Source organism: Galeopterus variegatus, unplaced genomic scaffold (genome assembly GCF_000696425.1).
Source record: "Galeopterus variegatus unplaced genomic scaffold, G_variegatus-3.0.2 Scaffold1819, whole genome shotgun sequence".
Classification (NCBI taxonomy): Eukaryota; Metazoa; Chordata; class Mammalia; order Dermoptera; family Cynocephalidae; genus Galeopterus; species Galeopterus variegatus.
Genome location: NW_007727930.1, coordinates 73,877 through 93,911, shown reverse-complemented (window position 1 = coordinate 93,911; position 20,035 = coordinate 73,877). Strand labels below are relative to the sequence as shown.

General features: G+C 43.7%; 1 pseudogene; it reads right to left on the bottom strand.

Moving 5' to 3' along the window:
• Positions 1-20,035, bottom strand: part of LOC103595688 — a 26,783-nt pseudogene that overhangs the window by 2,592 nt on the left and 4,156 nt on the right.

Below are 20,035 nucleotides of genomic sequence, written 5' to 3'. Positions count from 1 at the left end.
TAGGATTTCATCTCAGGTACTTTGCTAGGATTTCTGGCACTGGCTGGTGTGGGCTGGTGGGTGTAGATCTGCTGGAAGTCTTCTCATGAAACACAGTTCCCCACAGGAGTGACGGCTCATGGATTCCCATAATACATAGTTCAGATGCTTCGTGAGTTCTGTTAAACAGAAGCTCTCATTTTCAAATCTGACACTCAAGATGTACACTTTCCCTGTACACAGTTGAGCTGGTGACCCCAAGATGGGCTTTTATGGTAAGAGGGATCATCAGAACTGCTGCTGAAGTTCTGGATTCCACATGGTGTTTGTATTCCACTTTGAAGACACCCACAAAACCCCGAAGGTGAGGCCGGCCCGGTGGCGCACTGCTACAGTGCGCCACTTGGGAGCGGCAGCGCTCCTGCCGAGGGTTCGGATCCCACATACAGACCGGCCGCTCACTGGCTGAGCGAGGTGTGGGCGCAACACCGAGGGTTCCGATCCCGTTGCCGGTCCCGGTCCGGTACGGGCGCGACACTGAGGGTTGCGATCCGTTGCCAGTCACGAAAAAAAAAAAGACAAAAAGGAAAAAAAAAAACCCCGAAGGTGCTGGAGTTTAGGAAGTAAAGGCCAGATCATATTCATTTAGCAACTGACTCAAACTCATGATACTACTATAATACTAAGAAATTTAAATGACTGTTTCAAAATTTGCCCCAACACAGACTGCTCCTGCCTTGGGAACAGAAAGGAGAAAGACACCTGCCGAGGATGTCTGTTTCTCTTTGTGAGGCTCATATGAGGGAAAACACTAAGTTATTTCTCCTGCTTTCCATATGATGACAATTTCAGGAAGTCCCAGAGCAAAAACAACTTCTAGTTTAATGACTCCTGGTGATTTTTTATCATGGTGGGCGTTAGCTTGCTTTGGCTGTGCGTGGTCGTGGCAGTGTGAATCCATGTGCAAAACACATGTGTGTGCACTGGTCGAGGTCTTACATACGAGCTCTACTGCACATTTACAAACATGTTTTGGCTGTTTTATTCCAAAAAGAGATTTATTCAACTGTACCTTTAAATTGCACTTAGTAGTGAAATGATGTATACTCCTCCAGCTGAGCACTGATCAAAATGCCTCTTTCAATAATCTGATTAAAATACAGAATACTAATGAGCTGATCGGCCTTGCAGGTCAGTGTTTGCTGTGCTGTGATCCTGTCCTCCCTAGGCTGCAGGAGGACCGCCACGCAGTATTCATTACTCAGAATGCTCCTCACAGGCTCGCGATTTTGTTGTGTTCTAATGAAATCAGGATTCCCGCAGAGACCCAAATGACTAGTGTGCTAGTTTGCTAGGGCTGCCATAATGAGGTTCCACAGACGGGGTGGCTTCAACAAGAATTTATTGTCTCACAGTCTGGAGGCAGAAGTCCAAGATCAAGGTGTGGCACGGCTGGTTTCCTCCGAGGCCTTTCTTCAAAGCTGTAGATGCCATCTTCTCCCTGCGTCCTCACATGGTCGTCCCTCTGTGTGAGTCTGAGTCCTAATCTCCTCTTCTTATAAGGACACCAGTCATATTGGATTAAGACCCACCCATATAACCTCATTTTACCTTAATCATCTCTTTAAAGACTCTGTGTCCAAATACAGTCTCATTTTGAGGTACTGCAGTTGGGATTTCAACATATGAGTGTGTGTGGGGGGTGCAATTCAGCCCTTAACAACTAGGTCCTGATCCAAGCAAAGGGTCTGTGAGGGTGTTCACGGAAACTTGATGACCACTCTGCATCAGACTGCATCTCCCAGAGAAAGAACCCTGTTTTGTTCATAGATGAGGCAGGTTGTTTTGGGGTTTCCTTAGCTGAGTTGACAGCTGTACTCCAGCAGTGACACACATGGGCACTGAGAAGGACAGTGAGCTGGTCCTGTGCTCACACTCATCTGAGCAGATGGCACACGGGTCTTACTCATCTCCTTGCTGGGATGGACACAGATGACGTCTCTTAAGATGATCTTTATGAAGTCAGCTTCTTCTAGCTGACGTCTGCCATGGAAAAATTCTGTGAGTGTGAAAATGAGCATCAAGATGAGATGGATCCATATCCAAGATGAGGTGGGCGCTCATGATGAGAGGAACGCTTCGAGGAGTTCTAAGCCCACCTCTGGAATTCTACCTTCTGTTTCATAGGCAGAATCTTGCAGACCCCTGTAGAGGTCAGAAGGTAGAATTCCAGAGGTGGCCTTAGTTCTGGGACAGAGACAACGTGGACCCTTTCTTCATCTGTGAATTCATTTTTCAGGGAATTATCTGATGCTTTTCCAATAAAGAGAGATGGAATGTCATTTTTGGAAACACATCAAATGGATCCCGTGCTATTTAGTTCACCAGAATCAATATTGCAATCCGCGGCTGCTTTGTGTCCTACTCTCTGTGTGTTTGAAACCTTAACATCAAAATCATAACCAGTAGGATGCGGCAGAGAAAGTGCCAGATGAGTCTGGACTGTCCTGCAGCAGGGAAGTAAGGAAGTGCTCACTCAACAAATAAGGGAAGGAAGGAGGAAGGAGGGAAGAGTGGGAGGCGAGAGAGAAGGAAAAGGCAGCCTGCCAAAGGACACAGGAACGAGTTGGAAGAGCTCCCCATGGCCAAAGCTGGGAAATTTTGAACAAAATTAAAAATAATAATGGATTATAATCCAAAGAATAAAATAACCATTGGTCAGTCCACACTGACATAAATAATTAATTGAAGAAATAATAAATGGGAGAGGAGGGATAAACCTTCCTTAAAGAGAATTCCAAGGCTGGCCCGTGGCTCACTTGGGAGAGTGCGGTGCTGATAACACCAAGGCCACGGGTTCGGATCCTATATAGGGATGGCCGGTTTGCTCACTGGCTGAGCGTGGTGCTGACAACACCAAGCCAAGGGTTGAGATCCCCTTACCGGTCATCTTTTAAATAAATAAATAAATAAATAAAAAAGAGAATTCCAAATCATACTTGTATCTGTAGATTCTCCCCCTTCCAAGAGGCAGAGGTGAATCCCCTCCCCTTGAGTCTGGGCTGGACTTAGTGACCTGTTTCCAAAACATAGAGTGTGGAAAGGGAAAAAATAGTGACTTTGTAGTGGAGACACCTGGCAGACACCATCTTAACCAAGTGATCAGTCAAGGTTGACATCACCAGCGACCAATTGTGTTGATATCACGGACCCCTTGATATGATATGACAGGAATCTCTGTGGCACTCTTGCCAAAAACACATAACCCCAGTCTAATAATGAGAAAACATCAGACAAACCCAATTCGAGGGACATTCTACAATATAGCTGACCACTCACTACTCTTCAAAACATTCCCGGTGTGAAAATAAGGAAAGCCTGAAAAACTATCACAGGTCAAAGGAGACTGAGGGGACAGGATGGATAAGTTCAAAGCAGGACCCTGGGCTGGACTCCACGACCAAAAAGGAACATTAATGGAAAAACTAGGGAATTGGCATAGCATCTGTAGTGTAACAACAATATTGTACCAGTGCTAATTTTTAGTTTTTAGTGAAAAGGTACCATAGTTATGTAAGATGTCAACATTAGGGGAAATGTATATGGGAACTCTCTAAATTATTTTTGCAAATTTTGTAAATTGAAAATTATTCTAAAATAAAAAGTCTAATTAAAAAACTGTAATAAGTTTTCTGGTTAATCCACTGACAATCCCAGCTGACTTGTTCTCGGTGGTAAAGGTGCTGTGAGTTCAGAGGTGTCCTCTGGTTCTGCATTAATCAGAAAACACTTCAAACCTTCAGCCTAAAGTCTACAACCAAAACTTGCTGGGAGGTCATCGAATGGCTAAGGTGAATTTTCTTTCTTTTTTTTTTTTCCTTTTTGTCTTTTTTACTGACCGGTAACGGGATTGCAACCCTCAGTGTTGCGCCCGCACCTCGCTCAGCCAGTGAGCGGGAACCGGTCTCCACATGGGATCCGAACCCTCAGCGGGAGCGCCACCGCACTCCCAAGCGGTGCACTCTCCAGTGCGCCACCGGGCTGCCCTAAGGTGAATTTTCAAAACTGTTTAAAAAATTGTACTATTTCATAGTATCTCCTTCTACCGGCAATAGGTTTAAGAATGCAAAATTCTGACCAGTCATGATGGCCTGCATCTGAACGGCCATAGCATTTATAGTGCTGGTGGCCTAGCCCCAGGACAATAAACAAGGTCACTTGGCCNCCCTCAGCGGGAGCGCCACCGCACTCCCAAGCGGCGCACTCTCCAGTGCGCCACCGGGCTGCCCTAAGGTGAATTTTCAAAACTGTTTAAAAAATTGTACTATTTCATAGTATCTCCTTCTACAGGCAATAGGTTTAAGAATGCAAAATTCTGACCAGTCATGATGGCCTGCATCTGAATGGCCATAGCATTTATAGTGCTGGTGGCCTAGCCCCAGGACAATAAACAAGGTCACTTGGCCATACTGTTGCAGAAGGGGCTCCTGCCAGGATTTCACAACTAAACGTCTGCACTGGAGACCTGACCTACAAATTAATATTATTACATTTTTTGTTTTGAAAGTTTACAAGTCAAGTTTTACAAGTATGAAACTATGGTGCAGGAATAATAGTGTTGCCACACACTCAGCAGCTAGACTGTTTCTGTTATTGCTACACTGCACGCTGCAATAACAAATAGGTGCTCACTATTAATGGCACACCAAAAATATAATTAATTCTTTTCTGCATAGCAGAAAATAGATTAACATACTAACTAGCATGTATTCTAGACATAACTGAGTACCAAGTTTTCACAGCTTGGACAATCTAAAAGCCCTTCATCTTCAACTGCTGAAAAGTAGCATTCTACAGCAAGCGTTATTATATGCCTTTTGTTTAAAATTTTTAGGTTTTGTAGATTTAAAACTAAGGAATTGTCTTAAAGTGTTCTTAGTCTATATTTTGAATTTGATTAATAAGAACAAAATGTGTTATGGGTACCTCGTTTTTCATTGTCACATTCTTAATTTCTCCATATGTTTTATATTTTTTATGTTTGAATCAAAAATGACTTATCACAGATGTTGCAGGATGTGATTTTGGAATTTTATCTTCGTAAGAAATTTTGAGGACCCAGAATCAGAAGCACACGTGTATGGAAACATCTCACTGATGCAAGTTTGGGGAGTCTAAAGTTTGTTTTATGGTCAGCCTCTAAGGCTAGGCCTGACTTTTTTTTCCTGGTGGTAGTACACTTCCAAAATATTATCATTTCAACATGTAGCCAATAAAAAATTACTAATGAGATATTTTGCATTTTTTCATACCAACCCTTTGAAATCTGGTGTTTATTTGGTGTTTATACTACATGGAAATTGAGATTAGCCACATTCCTGGTGCTCAGTCACCCTGTGGATTGGACCACACAGTTGTAGTCAGAATTCTCAAGACAGTCTTGTTTGTTTCCTTCCTCACCCCCAAAGGTTTCTTTTTCCATTTAATGGGAGCTACAGTATAAACAGCACTCCGAATCTGATCTTTGCTGCAGTTCTGAGTAATGAAGAAACCCTGGTGGACCATGTAAACTCTTACCCCAATGTTTGTGCTACATCTATTTCCTTATCTTTGTTCTCCAACCAGGCATTTTTGTCTATGCTCTGTTCTTCTTTGTAATACCCGCTAAATGCTCAAGTAAAAATTGACACATACTAACACCTGGCTGGTGCAACCGTTTTTCTTAGAATGACGCACTGGAGTGGGCAGATGGTCTACCTTCCAAGTTATTGCAAGTGACAGTTTTACCAAATGATTTAACAAATGTTGGTTTGGCCTATGAAACCTATTTTCTCACAGCTTGCCCCTCAATGGTCAACCTAGGGTCACATATTTTTGATTTTATCATGGTAGCACCCACTTCAAAATATCAATCTCTGATTAAGGATAATGCTAGCTGCTGTAACAAATAAACCCCCAAATTTCCATGGTTTTATACACTCAGAGTTTATTTCTTGCTCATGTGACAATCTAGTTGGAGGTGACCAGGTTCCTTCAGTCTTGTGGATCTCTGGTCCCCTGGGACCTGTGATCCTCTGCATTCAGCCAGTAGACAGGTGAGGGTGGAGCTCATGAAAAGCCTTGGACTGAAATTGCACATCCCCTCTGCTCCCACTCGTTGGTTAGAATGCAGCCCCCAGAGACAAAATAGAGAATCTATGTATCCTTGATGCTAGAGATAGGGTCTTTCAAGTGGCCTGGTGTGAAATTGAATCCACAGAGAAATAAATGTAATTCTAACACATTATGCAGTCCAGTGTAGAACAATATTTGCATATTCGTAGTAATGAAATGCTTCTTTTATTGGTTTCAACTTTTTTTTTTTCCTTTTTGTCTTTTTTCGTGACCGGTAATGGGATCGCAACCCTCGGTNCCCTCAGCGGGAGCGCCACCGCACTCCCAAGCGGCGCACTCTCCAGTGCGCCACCGGGCTGCCCTAAGGTGAATTTTCAAAACTGTTTAAAAAATTGTACTATTTCATAGTATCTCCTTCTACAGGCAATAGGTTTAAGAATGCAAAATTCTGACCAGTCATGATGGCCTGCATCTGAATGGCCATAGCATTTATAGTGCTGGTGGCCTAGCCCCAGGACAATAAACAAGGTCACTTGGCCATACTGTTGCAGAAGGGGCTCCTGCCAGGATTTCACAACTAAACGTCTGCACTGGAGACCTGACCTACAAATTAATATTATTACATTTTTTGTTTTGAAAGTTTACAAGTCAAGTTTTACAAGTATGAAACTATGGTGCAGGAATAATAGTGTTGCCACACACTCAGCAGCTAGACTGTTTCTGTTATTGCTACACTGCACGCTGCAATAACAAATAGGTGCTCACTATTAATGGCACACCAAAAATATAATTAATTCTTTTCTGCATAGCAGAAAATAGATTAACATACTAACTAGCATGTATTCTAGACATAACTGAGTACCAAGTTTTCACAGCTTGGACAATCTAAAAGCCCTTCATCTTCAACTGCTGAAAAGTAGCATTCTACAGCAAGCGTTATTATATGCCTTTTGTTTAAAATTTTTAGGTTTTGTAGATTTAAAACTAAGGAATTGTCTTAAAGTGTTCTTAGTCTATATTTTGAATTTGATTAATAAGAACAAAATGTGTTATGGGTACCTCATTTTTCATTGTCACATTCTTAATTTCTCCATATGTTTTATATTTTTTATGTTTGAATCAAAAATGACTTATCACAGATGTTGCAGGATGTGATTTTGGAATTTTATCTTCGTAAGAAATTTTGAGGACCCAGAATCAGAAGCACACGTGTATGAAAACATCTCACTGATGCAAGTTTGGGGAGTCTAAAGTTTGTTTTATGGTCAGCCTCTAAGGCTAGGCCTGACTTTTTTTTCCTGGTGGTAGTACACTTCCAAAATATTATCATTTCAACATGTAGCCAATAAAAAATTACTAATGAGATATTTTGCATTTTTTCATACCAACCCTTTGAAATCTGGTGTTTATTTGGTGTTTATACTACATGGAAATTGAGATTAGCCACATTCCTGGTGCTCAGTCACCCTGTGGATTGGACCACACAGTTGTAGTCAGAATTCTCAAGACAGTCTTGTTTGTTTCCTTCCTCACCCCCAAAGGTTTCTTTTTCCATTTAATGGGAGCTACAGTATAAACAGCACTCCGAATCTGATCTTTGCTGCAGTTCTGAGTAATGAAGAAACCCTGGTGGACCATGTAAACTCTTACCCCAATGTTTGTGCTACATCTATTTCCTTATCTTTGTTCTCCAACCAGGCATTTTTGTCTATGCTCTGTTCTTCTTTGTAATACCCGCTAAATGCTCAAGTAAAAATTGACACATACTAACACCTGGCTGGTGCAACCGTTTTTCTTAGAATGACGCACTGGAGTGGGCAGATGGTCTACCTTCCAAGTTATTGCAAGTGACAGTTTTACCAAATGATTTAACAAATGTTGGTTTGGCCTATGAAACCTATTTTCTCACAGCTTGCCCCTCAATGTGTTCTTAGTCTATATTTTGAATTTGATTAATAAGAACAAAATGTGTTATGGGTACCTCATTTTTCATTGTCACATTCTTAATTTCTCCATATGTTTTATATTTTTTATGTTTGAATCAAAAATGACTTATCACAGATGTTGCAGGATGTGATTTTGGAATTTTATCTTCGTAAGAAATTTTGAGGACCCAGAATCAGAAGCACACGTGTATGAAAACATCTCACTGATGCAAGTTTGGGGAGGGAGCGCCACTGCGCTCCCAAGCGCCGCACTCTACCGAGTGCACCACCAGGCCGGCCTTATTGGTTTCAACTTTTAGAGAGAGTGTACGAACAGGAATCACTTAGATGAAAGATGGAAGTTCAATAAGCCTTGAAAATATAAAAAGTAAAGATACAGCTGTCATCACAACATACATCTTTATACATATGTCCAGTTATTTCCTTAGGATGTTGTCCCAGGGGACGGGATATCTGCAAACCTGGGTGCACAGGTTTGTGATGATACACTACGAAATCCCCCTCCAGGAAACAGAAGCAGTTTAAACTCTCCCGATGTGCTATCCCGTCCCATCCGCTTCAGTTCTTCCAGGCAATCCTGAGAGCTTTCAGCCCTTTTATGGTAGCCTCTGTTGCCCGGTCCTGCTGTGGATATCTACCCACATTAATATTTATTGGATCATTTGAAAATGTTTTTGCATGTGAGGGGAGGTAAAGTGCTTCTCAAAGTATCTTGAAACCAGGAGTCCCCTGCCAGATTTTAAAAATATAATTGTTTTTCCTTCTTGTTTATAAAAGTAATGCATGTCCATTGTGGAAGCAGCGTGAAGCAGGAGAAGGCACGAGGTGCCTGTCGGCCTATGGAAGGGCGTGGAGGTACAAGGACACCGGCCCGGCAGCCTGCCCTGGGCAGAGTGGGGCCCTTTGGTACCTCACCTGCCAGGACTGAGAACTGGAAAAGAAAGAACCTCTTTCTCCTTCTTGTTTGCCAAATATATGAAGAGACAAAGATCACCTGGATTTGCTTTGAAATTTCCCAATGAAGCAGCAAGGTTTTGTTGGGTATTTTGTGCTGTCATCGGTGTGCTTATCATTTCACTTGTTTTAACATCTTTCTTTAGCCTCCTTCTGTTGCCAAACAACCTGTCAATAATCTGGAACCCCCACCAACCGTGCCTGTTCCCCAGGCAGGGAGATCACTCAGCTGCTTAATTCAGAGCTGGTAATGACTTAGAAATCTATGCGAAATGTAGATTGCATCAGTCTGTGCCACTCGATGGCCCCCAGCATGGGGAGGAAAGGGAACTCTGCACAGCCATCTGGATCCAGGCTCGATTCGTAAACTCGGATGTCCTGGGGCTCCTGCAGCCCTTGGGAGTCTGATGAACTTTACCCAGCTCCTGTCCACAGCCTGAGACCTTGGGCTTCCTCACACCGTCTGCCCCTGCTTTTGTTGTGCCTTTCTCCCACATTCCTACTTCCACACAGGTGGCCCTGATTCACAGGTTCCTGTCCCTTCCTCCTCCTGACACGTCCTCACTCTCTCATGTGCGACCACCTTTTGAAGGGACTTAGAAAGGGCTGCCCCACTGGGCTCGCACTGGGTCTTCTGCAAGGAGCAGCCCCTCATGGCAAACGACTGCAGACCTCAGGCCTGCTGAGATCCCAGCAAACCCAGATGCCTCTCTGTTGTTATTGAACTTCATTCCTTGTGATCAGAATTCTTCTGGGTGAGGTTTGTTGCATGCGTCAACTTGGCTAGGCCTTAGCACCCAGTGATTTGATCAACGTGAATCCAGGTATTGCTGGGAGAGTATTTGTAGATGTGGTTAATGTCCATAGTCAGTTGACTTGAAGTAAAGGAGGTTACCCTTGATAATGGGTGGTCCTCATCCAATCATTTGAGGGCCTTAAGAGCAAAAACTGAGGTTTCCCAGAGAAGAAGAAATTCTGTCTCAAAACTGCCTCAGTTTCCAGGTTGCCAGCCCTACAGTCACATGAGCCAATTCCTTAAAATAAATCTCATTCGTTTTATACATGCACACACATACACGCACATGCATATACACATATATGTATATACACACATGCATGCATACACATATATATGTATACACACATATATACAAACACACACGTATATATCCTATTGGTTCTGAGTGTGTGTGTGTGTGCACTTCACCCATTGGTTCTGTTTCTCTGGAGAACCCTGACTGATACACCTTGTGTATTTGCTTTAATTACACAATTTATTATAGAAAATTAGAAATTAGAAATAAACCAAAAAGGGCTGGACCAGTGGCGCAGTGCGCCGCTTGGGAGCGCAGCAGCGCTCCCGCCGAGGGTTCGGATCCCACATACAGACCAGTTCCCGCTCACTGGCTGAGCGAGGAGTGGGCGCGACACTGAGGGTTGCGATCCGTTGCCGGTCACGAAAAAAGACAAAAAGGAAAAAAAAAAAAAGAAAGAAACCAAAAAAAATCTTAAGAGGAATTTCACCACCACAAAATCATCACTATGAACCTTACAAGGGGTATGTATAGGTATACATATATCAAAAAGGTACATTTTACACATTTTTAAATAAGTAGATTTTCCACTTAATATGTTACAAATAACTACGTCGGTAGGTACAGATCTGCATGATTTTAAATGACTACCAAACATTACATTTTGGGCTATACCATAATTTATTTAATCCTTCCCCTACTGTTGGAAAGTTACATTGTTTCTGTATTTTCGCTATTATAAACAACACTGTACAGAACATCCTTGCTCACATAACTTTGCCTACTGTCTCTTAAGGATAAGTTCTCCTGGCTCCCTCTTACATTACCACACTCTCGTACACACAAAAGAAGGTATTTTCTACAAAACAGCAGTTTCCTTGGGCTGTCAACCTCTTTAGGTGAGGTTCATGGATTACTAAAGCTGGAAAGACCTAAAGGATCTAGTCGACAAATCTCACCATTTTACAGAGAAAAAGAGGCCAAGAGAGGGGAAGTCATTTCCCCAACATAACACACTAGTTGATAGCAGATCAAGGCCCAGCCCAACATCCATGTGCTTTCAGATGAATAGGTTCAATCGCTGGATTTTCTCTCAGTAAGGACTACACCCAGCCTGGCTGACTCCCTGCAGTTTGGCAGAAGCCGATGTTCAGAGTAAATGCTGCAGCATTCTGCCCCTCTGAAACCAGCCCAGTGATGGACCAAAGAGAAAAACGTGAGCTTCGACTTGTTTTCCTTTGACTTTCTGATGAGGTGAACGATCCTGCAGGCAAGACAGCTGCTACTGAGCCAATGTTTAGAGAAAATGAACTGAGAAGTGGTAGTAATTATTCACAGCAACAAAATGTCTCTTTTGTTAGAAAAACGTCTTTACATTGTGAAAGTCATATGCAGTCTTTAAAGCTGGACATATTGAGCAGCAGGAAGAAAACAAACCATCCGTAGTCCAAAGACGGCCACTGTTAATGCTTTTGGGAGTTACTTCCCCAAAATTACTTCCAGCATTTTTGTAGTTATATTTTCTATAACACAAAGTCATAATTAGATTCTACATAGAATGTTTTCCTTAACGTCACACGGTAAACATTGCCTGTGTTATCGCAGAGTCGTCATAAATACAGTTTCGGTAACTGCACAGCGTTTAGTCATATGCATGTGCCAGTCCCACATCCCCGGTCATTGAACACGTGGTTGTCTCTGCTCTTTCCCTGCAGAACGCCCCTTTCATAGGGCACACTTCCTAGAAATAAAAGTTGTGAATATGCTCAACACTCACCGGCACTCTTGGCTCCCCTGGAATATAGACAGGGACAGAAAAAGAGTCCCCTAAAAAGTGGGTATACAATAGAAATACGGGAAATAGGATTTTGAGATTAATGTGTAGTGGTAGGTCTGGGCTGCACTTATTTGACTAGACAGATAATAAATAGACAACAGCTAAAGATCATTAGGATACCTCTGATGACACTCTCAACGTACCTACCTATGCTTAATCTGGGGACTTTGACAATGATCATTCTTTCTCTACATTGAGTTTACAAGATCCCTCAGAGGCTGATAAAAGCCTCCCTGCCCCATTAACTGTCCCCTGAATGTAAATCACCTCTCTAGGGAATGTGTTAAGACTCAGATTCCTGGGCCCACCTGCAGAAAGTCTGATTCAGAACTGGGATGGGATGTGGGAATATGCATTTCTAACCAACACCCAGTGCTTCTCAGGCAGGGGCCACGTTAGCCCACTCCAAGAAACACCCTGGTGCTTGTTAACAGGGCAGCTTCTGCCAGCTGTTGAATGTCGACCGTACAGTTCAATTCTATCACCAGGGAATATCTCCCTGGAGTCTCAGCAGTCAGGGACGAATCAATCAGATTTTCTTCCTCATATAAACGTAATTTCATTGACGCTCACATTTTATATCAAGATTAAATTGCAAATGATACCAAAGATTACTGACTATCTCCCCCATGGTAGGCATAAATTTAAAATTTAAAAAAATTTTTACTTTATTGCTTTTTTTTTTTTTTGTCTTTTTTCGTGTCTGGCAACGGATCGCAGCCCTCAGTGTCGCGCCCGTACTGGACCGGGACCGGCAACGGGATCGCAACCCTCGGTGTTGCGCCCGCACCTCGCTCAGCCAGTGAGCGGCCGGTCTGTATGTGGGATCCAAACCCTCGGCGGGAGCGCCGCCACTCCCAAGCAGCGCACTGTAGCAGTGCGCCACCGGGCCGGCCCAAATTTTTACTTTATTGTAAGGGGAGGACTAGACACTTTATTTCACAAAATTAACAATAATCTTCCTTGCATCAAACTCTATTCAAGCAATGGTTATGCTTTGACTAATCTGTCTTACAATTTTGCACAAAGTGAATATCAGTCTTTATTCAGAGTCCCTGAGTGCCACAGAACAATAGGACTTGTAGTTAAGGATGAAAGAGCAAAGCAGCAGTGTATTCTAAAACAGACGTCTCCACCTGACTGCAGTCACAGCAGTGGGGGACATGAAATTTAACGTGCACCTCCGGGTGTGACCAGCAGATATGGCCAATGGACTGAGAACAATAACTGTTAAGAAAACAAGAACTCAGCAACAGAAAGACAAACAACCCCTTAAAAAATAGGCAAAGGACTTGAACAGACATTTTCCCAAAGAAGCCAGCAAGCACATAATGATGCTGACATCATTAGTCATCAGGGAAATACAGATCAAAACCAGTGAGATACCAGTTTATACCCACGGAGACGGCTGCAATGACAGTCACAATAATGAAGGAAATGAACGAGCATTAGTGAGGAATTAGAGAAACTTGAACCCATTGCTGCTGGAAATGTAAATGGTGCCACCACTGTAGAAAACAGTCTGGTTGTTCCTCAAAATGCTAAATGTAGAATTACCCTATAACCCAGCAATTCCACTTCTAGGTACATACCCACAAGAATTGAAAACACAGACTCAAAGAGTACTTGCAGGCCAAAGTTCACTGCAGCACTACTCACAATAGCCAGAAACAACCCAAGTGTCCCCCAAGAGATAAGTGGATAAACAGTGTATTCTATGCATACAACAAACAGTATTCAGCCTTAAAAATGAATGAAGTACTGATACGCACCACAATGGATGAGCCTCAAAAACATTATGCCAAGTGCAAGAAGCCAGGAACAAAAGACCACACATTATATTATTCCACTTATGTACAATGTGCAGAATAGTCAAGTCTATATAGCAGAAAGTAGATTAGTGATTGCTTAGGCCTAGTAAGGAGGTGGGTAAAGGTGGGTGATAGCTAAAGGGTATGGGGGTTTTGCTTATGGACATGAAAACATTTAGAAATTGAGTGTGGTGGATAGTTGCATAACTAAAACCCATTAATTGTACACTTCAAATGGATCAACTGTATGATACGTGATTTATATCCCAATAAATCTATTTTTAAAAAGGAAAGAAAAAATCAGTATAAGTACATTTATAGCTTATATTCCAGATTCAGAGGCATCGAACAAATTCAGGATAACTATTAATGTGCAACTCTGTGTATAATTTCACAAGAGAAAATAACAATAGAATCCTTTGAGAAAACAGAATGACAGAAAGCTATGTGTTATGCATAACTTGTCATCCGAGAAACATACCAGCTGGCATTACATTATGATCACTTGGCTCATTAATATTAGTATAATGATAATAATGATAAAAACAGAGGATATTTTCTTTAGCATTTTGGCTAAAGGTACATATCCAGGAGAACTTTTCCTGATCTTTTTCTGCATACATGTGTCCACGAGTGTGCATCTATGTGTATTATGTATATACTTTACACGTAACCCAAGAGACATGCAAATATGTACAAGCGTGCTCAACTCTGTGCATTCGCAAGCAGAGATCCGTGCAAATTGCTGGCCAGATCCCTCTGTATTCGTTAATGGCTGCACTAGTTCTCTTCACTTGCCCTTGACGGGGTGAATCATCGAGTCCAATCCTCTCGAGATGTGCTGCCCCAGGTGACTCACGTGTGTAGCTGGAGTCAGGGCCGCGGGTCCTGGGTGTCTGTCCATCAGGACATGAGCAACTGGTGGGCCCAGCCTGGAGCCTTCTGATGCTCAGCACCTAATTCCTGCTGGGTTTCATCTCCTGCTTCACCAATGTCTTTCATAGTCTGGCCAATTCACTTGTTAATTCAACCAAAAACCTGGTGATAAAAGTTTACATCCTGAGACAAAGAAATAAGCTTATTAGAATGGGTGAAGGACAGGGAAAAACACAAGGAGAAAGCCTACTTTTCAAAAAATGTACACACACATTTAGTTTAAAAGGCCAAGCAGAACACGCACACACTCCAGCCAGTCCAAGGACAGAGTCAAGGCAGAGCCTAACTTGTGCTGAGAATGGCTGCACTGTCCCCAGCCTGGGGGATTCCTGTGGCTGTCTCCTGTCAGAAGCATGTGCAGGGTTTCTGCTGGAACGGAACACTGATTCTTACGAACCTGGCGATTTCACTCCGAGATGAGACACGATAAAGTACATGGGAATCCTTATCAGTTCCTCCCGAACCTGCCAGGTGCCCCACTCCTGCCCCGCTCTCTTATCCACCGGGCATTTTTGTTATATGACTTTGAGTATTAATTTATTCTTAAACCATGATTTTATGATCTTTGAAATAGATTTTTTCAGAGCAGCTGTAGTAGGTTCACAGCAAGATGGAGCAGAAGGTAAAGAGAGTTCCCACGTACACCCTCAGCCCCCCCCCAGACAGCCTCCCCGACTGTCAACACCCCCCTCCAGAGTGGTGCTGCACTGACATGTCGTTATCACCCACGTCCACGGTTCACCTCGGGGTTCACTCTTGGTGTTGGACATTCTACGGGTTTGGATAAATGTGTAGTGACAGGTACCCACCATCGCAGTGTCATGCAGCCTTTCCGCTGCCCTAAAACTCCTCTGTGCTCCACCTGCTCATCCCTCCCTCGCACCAACCCCTGGCAACCGCTGATCTTTTCACTGTCTTCATAGTTTTGCCTTTTCCAGAATGTTATATAGTTGGAATCATACAGTGTGTAGCCTTTTCAGGCCAGTTTATTTCCCTTAGTAGTGGGTATTTAAGTTTCCATGATGTCTTCTCATGGCTTAATAGCTCATTTCTTTTTAGTGATAAGTAGTATTCCATTGTCTGGAGGTGCTGCAATTTATTTACCACTTACCCACTGTAGTGGATTGAATTACGTCACCCCCAAACTCATTGAAGCTTGAATTGTGTCCCCCAAGTTTTATGTATTAGAAACTTAGCCCCCACTAAACTGTTAAGAGGGTGGGAAATCCTATAATGGTAATTGAAAGGGGGAGTCTTGAAGAGGTGATTGGACTGTAGGACCGTGCAGTAGTGAATGGGTTAAAAATGGTGGTCAGGGGCGTGGTTCTGAGGGCATTAAAAGAAGAAGAGAGTCTGTCTCTCTCTTCCTCCACCATCTTGCAGTGTGAGACCCCTGGGTCACTGTCACCACCACCAGATGGACTTTGGACTTCCCGGCCTCAGAAACTGTAAGCAAAAAGTTTTGTTTCTTTATAAATTACCCAGTTTGAGGTATTTTGTTATAAGCAACAAAAACGGACTAATACACTCACTACAGAACATCTTGGTTGCTCCCAAGTTTTGGCAATTATGAAAACAGCTGCTGTATGCAGTTCTGTGCAGATTTTCCTATGGCCATAAGTTTTCATCTCATTTGGGTAAATACCGAAGAGCGTGATTGCTGGATTGTCCAGTAAGACTACGCCTCGTTTTTGCACTCCCTCCAGCAGTGAATGAGCGTTCCTGCCGCGCCACATTCTCGCCAGCACTTGGTGCTGTCAGTGTTCTGGATTTTGGCCACTCTAATAGGTGTACAGTGGTACCTCATTGCTGTTTTAATTTGCATTTCCCTAAGGACATACGGTGTCATGCATCTTTCCCTATTGTTGAATTTTAAGAGTTCTTTGTGTAGTTTAGATAACAGTCCTTTATCAGATGTGTCCTTTATGGATATTTTCTCACAGACTGTGGCTTGTCTTCTCATTCTCTTGATAGTGTTTTTCACAGAGCAGAAAATTTTAATTTAAATTTTAAATTTTAATTTAAATTTTAATCAAGTCCAGCTTATCCATGATTTCTTTCATGGATTGTGCCTTTGGTGTTGTATCTGAAAAGTCATCGCCACACTTAAGGTCAGCTAGGTTTCCTCCTATGTCATCTTCTAGGAGTTTCACAGTTTTGTATTTTACACTTAGGTCTGTGACCCACTTTAAGTTACATTTTTGAGAAGAGTGTAAGGTCTGTCGCTAGATTCTTTTTGTTTGTTTGTTTGTTTTGCATATGGATTGCTGGGGATTTTTTAGAAAAAAAAAATTCACGTGTTACAAGAGTGCTGCATTTCCCGCTGTGTGGGCCTTTTCAAAGTTACACCATTCAAAATAATTCTTCAATAGTTTTCAAACACAGTTAGAGAAAGGTTTCTTCACAGAGTCTCAGACGGGGGCACGAACTTCTTGCGTATCATTTAGAGGCAGCGTGGCCTCGGCCACGTACAGATCTGTTCTCTTGCTGATCTGATTTTCTTTCTTTTTTCTTTTCTTCAACTTGGTTAGTAGCCAGGCAGGGCACGACATTTATCATTGACAGCCAGTTTCAGGTAAACAATGAGTTGGGGAAAAGGTTACTGCTGATTTTGGTTTAGCTGGCAGCCGTTGCGTGGGGCCAAGATCACAGAAACAGATCTTAAATTGTCTCTGGAAGGGGAAATAGAAAGCAGAAGCTACTGAGCAGGACAGGAGGGGGTATTGGTGATTCAGTGCTTTATAGCTCCTTCTCCGTGAGTCATCACAGAAGCAATTTTCTCTAAGGGATGGTGAGGATTGTTTAGAGGACAGAGCCTGGTGAGTTGAGCTGAGCATAATTCTGCAAAGTGAATAAACCACAGGGAAGGTGGGTCAAGTGGGAGCCCTTTTGCCTCGGGAGGTCGGGCTGGGATGAGTGGAACCCAGCAGAAAGTGGCATGGGGACTTTCCCAGGGCAGCTGTCACTGGCTCCTCAGTGCGCTGGTGGGTAGGGGAGGAGTGTGCCAGGCGAACTGTGTGACTGGCTTTTCCACATGGCTTCCACTGCCTCTCCTGGGCTCACTCCTCCATCCTTCCCCTCTTCACCACCCTCTTCCCCTCCTCTGCTCACTTGGCTCCTGCCCTTGCTCTAGCCAGGGTTTTGGCTGAGCCCTTCAAACCAGATTATTAAGTGTCTGCTCCAAGCCCAGACCCTGGGCCAGCGCTGGGCACGGGGGGAGGGGGTGGCCAGAGGTACAGAAATGAATCAGACAGTCCCTTTTACAAAGAACTGGGAGGGAGGCACATGACATATCAACACTGCCATTGAGCATATTGATATGCTTGAATATGCACTAAATATCTCTGCAGAGAGGAGTGGTGCCTTTGGAAGGGGACAGGTGGTGGGGGACAGGGCATAAAGGAGATTTGTTTTTCATGGTATATCCTTTGTACCTTTGGAATTTTGTGCCACATGTGCATATTGCTGTGGTTTGAATGTGTCCCCAAAGTTCACGTGTTGGAAACTCAACCCACAATGCAACGGTATTGAGAGGTGAGACCTCTTAGAGGTGATTATGTCACCTCTTGGATGGACAAATGCTGTTATCGTGGGACTGGGTTCCTGCTAAAAGGACGAGCATGGCCCTCTTTCTTTGTCTTTCTTGCCACGGGAGACTTGTTTTCATGTTATGACCAGAATGACATGTTATAGCAAGGAGGCCCTCACCAGATGTGCTCCTCGAGCTCAGACTTCCCAGCCTCCAGAACCGTGAGCCAAATAAATCCCAGTCTGTGGTCTGCTATAGCAGCAGAAAACGAACTAACACTTGTCCTAGAAAAAAATAAAAGTAGCCAAGGGAAATAATGATCAAGTCATGTCTGTCACCCTTTTCCATCCCTGAGCACCAGCCAGGCTCAGGGAGAGTTTGAGGGACAGGGGTAGAGTGAGCAGGAGGAATGTCTACAATGAATATTTCTTGGTAATTAAAAATGAAATAAAATAAAAACCAAAAAGCAAAAACAATAGTGTATTCATATTTTAATGTGACTGTTTGGCTCCTGCCACCTCAAAATGTCTCCCATGCCAGAATGGCCCCAGCCAGCCAGCCATGCCAGGATGCCCTGTCCTACCTGAGTGTGTGCACCCCAGAAGAGGTGGTGCCACTCTGCACCACAGCAGCAGGCAGGACTAGCGCTGACCACACTAGCAGAGTCCAGAGGTGGCAGAGACTGTGGTGAGCCAAGGTAGCCCTAGGAGCGGACATGGAAAGGGGCTAGTTGAGTTGTGCTTTGGAGGACTGGACAGGAGGCAGAGAAGATGGGGGACATGGGCGCACAGGGGAGGGTGGGCACTGGGCGTGTTTAGTTGCAGCAAAGGCAGTGGCCTCGCTGATGTTCGTGCAGCTGTGTGGGAGAGTGAGGTCGGCTGCAATGCAGCTCGCCCCACTTTCTGTAGGCAATGGGGAGCCCCGCGTCATCCTACCACTCCGCATCCCTGGCTGTGCGTTCTGGGGCAAGCTACATGTATTAGTCCGTTTGTGTTGCTTATAACAAAATACATGGAACTGGGTATTTTATAAAGAAAAATGACATTTATTGCTTACAGTTTCTGAGACTAGGAAGTCCAAAGTCCATCTGGTGGTGGCAGCAGTGGCCCAGGGGTCTCACATTGCAAGATGGTGGAAGCCTAGAGAACAGAGAGAGAGAAAGACAGACTCTCCTCTTCTTTTAAAGCCCTCAGAACCTCACCCCTGACCACCATTTTTAATCCATTCACTACTGCACTGTCCTACAATCCCATCACCTCTTCAAGGCTCCACCTTTCAACTCCCATAATAGGATTTCCCACCCTCTTAACAGTCACAGTTTATAATACATAAAACTTGGGGGATAAAATTCAAGCTTAAGGAGTTTTGGGGGGACATAATTCAATCCACTACACTACCCAACCTCTCTGTGCCTCAAGGTTTCTCACCTGTAGAATGAGGATAACAAAGTGAGCACTGCAGGAGGGCTGAGGCTGCGTGTGTGCGAGGACCGCAGAGCAGTGCACGCCCGTACTGAGTGTTTAGCACGTGCTGGCTATTGTTGCTTTCATTGTTACAGGAGAGCTAACCTGACAGGTCAGGTTAAAGGAGAGAGAAAACGGAGGCAGATAGACCAGTTACGAGGATCAGAGGTAATACGAACCTAAAAAGTGGTCACTTGGGTTCGGATCCTATATAGAGATGGTCGGTGCGCTCACTGGCTGAGCGCGGTGCGGGCGACACCCAGCCAAGGGTTGTGATCCCCTTACCGGTCACGAAAAAAAAAAAAAAGTGGTCCAGGCAGTGAAAATTCAGAGGAATACTAGAGAACACTTGAGGAAAGAGCTTAGTAATTGGCTACGTACTCAGGGGACAGCAAGGAAGACAACCCAAATGGCTACAAACATGGAGTTCGG